Source organism: Sorex fumeus, unplaced genomic scaffold (assembly GCF_029834395.1).
Source record: "Sorex fumeus unplaced genomic scaffold, SorFum_2.1 ptg000007l, whole genome shotgun sequence".
NCBI lineage: Eukaryota > Metazoa > Chordata > Mammalia > Eulipotyphla > Soricidae > Sorex > Sorex fumeus.
This window is the reverse complement of record NW_026606064.1, coordinates 5,462,745-5,468,033: the sequence shown is the minus strand read 5'-3', so window position 1 is coordinate 5,468,033 and position 5,289 is coordinate 5,462,745.

Here is a 5,289-nt window from a genome sequence, read left to right as displayed (position 1 = left end):
TATATTGCTTCTCTATTCATAAAAACACTCTAACATTTTAAGCAAAAAAAACTATATTCTATCAGACAATACAAGTGCCCAACTTCATTCTTTTAGGACCATATTTATTTACACTGCAATGTATTTATTTTCATTGGTTGGGAAAACCTGAGTTGTTTGTTAGCTCAAAGTTTGTTATTGTTTTTATTTAGCTCAAAGTTTTTATTTATTTATTTATTTATTTATTTTGCTTTTTGGGTCACACCCGGCGATGCTCAGGAGTTACTCCTGGCTTTGCACTCAGGAATCACTCCTGGAGGTACTCGGGGGACCATATGGGATGCTGGGAATCGAACTCGGGTTGACCGCGTGCAAGGCAAATGCCCTACACGCTGTGCTATTGCTCCAGCTCCAGCTCAAAGTTTTTAAATCACTGAATCTATAAAGCTTTAAGGAGAAGTCAAATTTAATGTTGAGTCATCTGATTCATAAATAAAATATTTACATATATTATTTTAATAGCGGCATACTTCTTGGGTTTTACTTAATATTTCTTGATAACATTCACTTATCACTTATCACTTAATCGCCGTTATTCATCGATTTATTCGAGCGGGTGCCAGTAACATCTCCATTCATCCCGGTTGCGTGCTAGCGTAGCCCAATGGTATCTGTTCGTTTTAGGAACATGTAGAGCCTCAAACCAATCACTTAGGGTCTTGACGAAGAAGTCTGACCATCTTATAGGTGGGCGTCCACGTGATCTTTTGATGTCTCGTGGAATCCAATCAGTAATGGCTCTAGTCCAGCGGTTGTCTGTAAACCTCATTACATGTCCAGCCCATCTGATTTTTGATGTCTTGGCAAATGAGACAGCGTCCCTGATTCTTGAGCGTTGACGAAGATCAGAACTCCGGATTCTATCTCTCATTTGAGTGAATCGTGATATTCCAAGCATAGTTCTTTCGATTCCTCTTTGAGAGACCCGAATAGTGTTCTCATCCTGTTTTCGTAGGGTCCAGGTCTCTGAGGCATATGTTAATGCAGGAAGAATAGTGGAATCAAAGAGATGTGCTCGTAGCTGGAGGTTCTTTGTCCTTTTAGTTATTTCTTCAATGCTCTTGAAGGCATTCCAAGCCGCTCTCTTCCTCCTGCGTAACTCAGGTGCCAGGTCATTCATCATGTTGATTTCTCGACCTAAGTATATATAACTGTTGCATTCAGAGATGGTGGTTCCGTTGAGAGCGAATGGAGCGTCAGGAACAAGGCTGTTTCTCATAAACATTGTCTTCGTAAGATTCAGCTGTAGTCCGACCTTTCCACACTCACGGTCAAAGTCCGCAAGCATTTGTGCCGCTTGGCTGATGTTTGGTGTTATTAGAATGATGTCATCAGCAAAGCGGAGGTGGTGTAGTTGCCGACCATCTATCTTCACTCCCATGTTTTCCCATTCTAGTCATCGCATGATGTTCTCGAGGGTGGCACTGAAGAGTTTTGGTGAAATGGTATCACCCTGCCGAACCCCTCTCTTGATATGGATGATTACTTCTTTGTAGAATGGTGAGATCTTGGTAGTGAATCCGCAATAGAGCTCACGAAGGATCCTGATGTATTGAGTTTGTACGCCCTGATTGGCTAGGGCTTCCATGACCGCTTCCGTCTCAACAGAATCAAAGGCCTTCTTTAAATCAATGAACGTTAGACAGAGCGGCATCTTGAACTCCCGAGATACCTCAATGAGCTTGGTTATTGTGTGGATATGGTCAATGGTACTGAATCCTTTTCGGAATCCAGCTTGTTCACATGGTTGTCCTTCATCTAGTGTTCTGCTAATCCTATTCAGGATGACTCGAGTGAATAGTTTGTAGATGACAGACAATAGGCAGATTGGGCGATAGTTGCCAATGTCGTGGATGTCTCCTTTCTTGTATAGTAGTACAGTCTTGTTGGTTTTCCATTGGGATGGATCCTTGCATTCAGACAGGTAGCGTGTGAAGAGTCGAGCTAATGTATTGATGAGTACTGATGGTAAGTTCTTCAGGTGTTCAGGTCTGATCTTGTCTGGGCCAGGTGCTTTTTGTTTCTTTACCGACGAGATGGCATGTTGGATTTCGGAAGGGAGAACATTGGGAACGACATATCCATCATGTGGTATGTGGTATGTGGGCAAGTGGATGTGGCTATTAAAGAGATCTGAGTAGAAGTCATGAATAATCTTCTCCATTGCCCTTCTGGAAGATGTGATAGATCCATCATGATGTCGGAGGGCAGTCATCTTGGTTTTGTAGTTGGTGAAGGACAGGCGGGCATTATGAATGTTTTTCCCAGCTTCTGCTGCATCTACCAGTACTGCTGCTCTCCTGTTTTTGAGGTCATCCTTGATGGCTTTTCTGCACTGTTTTGCCAGTTCAGATGTTTGCTTGTGGTTGCCTGAGGCACGTGCCACGCCACGTTGGCGAATAAGTTCAAGAGTGTTCGAAGAAAGACGGTTTTTTGTGGTTATCTCTCTCTTGGCATTCCTTGCACAATCATGGAGGTGCTGAATCATTCGATCGTATTCCTCATCAATGTTGTCAGGATCCAAAGGCCAGGATCCAAAGATTATCACAACAAGTTCCCGGGAGCGCGCGGCCGCATTCGCGGCCGCGCGACTATTTATTTAATTTTCTCTAAATTTTCAGGATACCTTAAATATCCTTAAATATCCAACCCACATGGCAGAGCCTGGCAAGCTATCCGTGGTCTATGCCAAATAGACCAAATTGATATGCCAAATCCAGTAATAAATGGATCTCATTTCCCTTGATAACATTCAGCTTTATTATTTTATTTTTAGGGGTACTTGAAGTTAAAATTTTACTATCTTGTTACTTTCTAGTGAATATATGTATATGTGATGACATATATTGTTCTTATATCCTAAAAACTTAAAACTCATGTTAAAATAAAAATTATTCTTATTGAGTTGGGGTGTTAAATTTCTTCAATTTCTAGTGAAATGGTAGTATCCACTGTGAAATTTAATTTAGATATAATTTAACTAAGATGTAATCTAATGTGAAATTTAATTTATGTTAATTTATGTATCAGAGAATTGTAATATTAATATAATTAATTTAGATGTATTTGATTTTATATGTATTGTTTCAAAAATAATTATTTTTCTTGATTTTTTTATAGAAATCACTTGGTCACTTGACGTACCATTACTCATTGATTTGCTCGAGCATTCGCCAGTAACTTCTACATTTGTCCCTGTTGCGTGCTAGTGTAGCCCAATGGCATCTGCTCAGTCTAGGAACACAAAGAGCTTCAAACGATCATTCAGAGTCTTGACAAAGAAGTTTGACCATCTCATAGGTGGGTGGCCACACGGTGTATTGACATCCTGTGGAATCCAGTCCATAACGGCTCTAGTCCAGCATAGTCTCCAAATCTCATTACGTGTCCAGCCCATCCGATTTTCAATGCCTTGGCAAATGAGACAGCATCCCTGAATGTTGACTGTCGACAGAGGTCAGAACTCCGTATTCCTTCTCTCATTTGAGTGAAGTGTGATACTCTAAGCATAGCTCTTTCGATTCCACTTTGAAGACCCAAATAGCGTTCTCAGCCTGTTTGTGTAGGGCCCAGGTCTCTGAGGCATATGTTAATACAGGAAGAACAGTGGAATCGAAGAGATATGCCCAGGGTCAGAGGTTATTGTCCTCTTAGCTCTTTCTTCAATGGTCTTGAAGGCATTCCAAGCTGCTCTCTTCCTGCTGTGCAACTCAGGTGCCAGGTCATTCGTCATGTTGACTTCTCGACCTAGGTACACATAACTGTTGCATTCGGAGATGGTTGTTTCATTGAGAGTGAATGAAACATCAGGAACAAAACTGTTTCTCATAAACGTTGTCTTTGTGATATTCAGCTGTAGTCCAACCTTTCCACACTCATGGTTGAAGTCGGCCAGCATTTGTGCCATTTGGCTAATGTTTGGTGTTATTATAACAATGTCTTCAGCAAAGCAGAGGTGGTTTAGTTGCCGACCATCTACCGTCACTTCCATTCCTTCCCATTCCAGTCATCACATGACGTTTTTGAGGGTGGCACTGAGGAGTTTCAGTGAAATGGTATCACCCTGCAGGACGCATCTCTTAACATTGATGATCACTTCTTTGTAGAATGGTGAGATCCTGGTGGTGAATTCGTAATACAGCTCACAGAGGATCCTGATGTATTGGGTTTGAATGCCCTATTTGGCTAGGCCCTTGATGACTGCTTCAGTCTCAACAAAATCAAGGCCTTCTTTAAATCAATAAACATTAGACAGAGCACCATCTTGAACTCATGAAAAACCTCGATGAGCTTGGTTATTCTGTAGATATGGTCGATAGTGCTGAATCCTTTGCAGAACCTGGCTTGCTCGCATGGTTGTCCTTCATCTAGTGTTCTGCCAATCCTATTCAGGATGACTTGAGTGAACAGTTTATAGATGACAGACAACAGGAAGATCGGTTAATAGTTGCCAATGTCGTGGATGTCTCCCTTCTTGTACAGTAGTACAGTTCTGCTGGTTTTCCATTGGGACGGAACCTTGCATTCAGACAGGTAGCATGTGAAGAGCCGAGCCAGTGTATTGATGAGTACTGACGGCAGGTTCTTCAGGTGTTCAGGTCTGACCTTGTCTGGGCCGGGTGCTGTTCGTTTCTTTACTGACGAAATGGTGTGTTGGATTCGGAAGGGGAATTGGGAACGACATATCGATCCTGTGGAATTTGGTATGTGGGCAGGTGGACATGGCTATCAAAGAGATCTGAGTAGAAGTCATGGATAATCTTCTCCATTGCCCTTCTGGAAGATGTGATAGATCCATCAGGATGTCAAAGGGCAGTCATCTTGGTCTTGTAGTTGGCGAAGGACAGGTGGGCATTGTGAATCCTTTTCCCAGCTTCTGCTGCATCTACCATCACTGCTGCTTTTCTTTCTTTGAGGTCTTCCTTTATTGCTTCTCTGCACTGCTTTGCAAGCTTGGACGTATGCTTGCGGTTCTTGAGGCATGCGCTAAGCCACGTTGGAGAATAAGCTGAAGAGTTTTCCAAGACAGGCTTTTTGTTTGTGTGTTCTATATCTCTCTTGGCTTTCCTCACACAATCTTGGAGGTGCCGAACCAGTCCAATATATTCCTCGTCAATGTTGTCAATGACAGCATCTTCCCATGTTGCTGCAATAGTTCCAAAGAGCTCCCAGTTGGTGGTTGATTTGGGAGTTCTCTTCTTAAACTTTGCAGCCCTGTCTACTTGCTCTGTGAAGTCAAATTTTGCATGA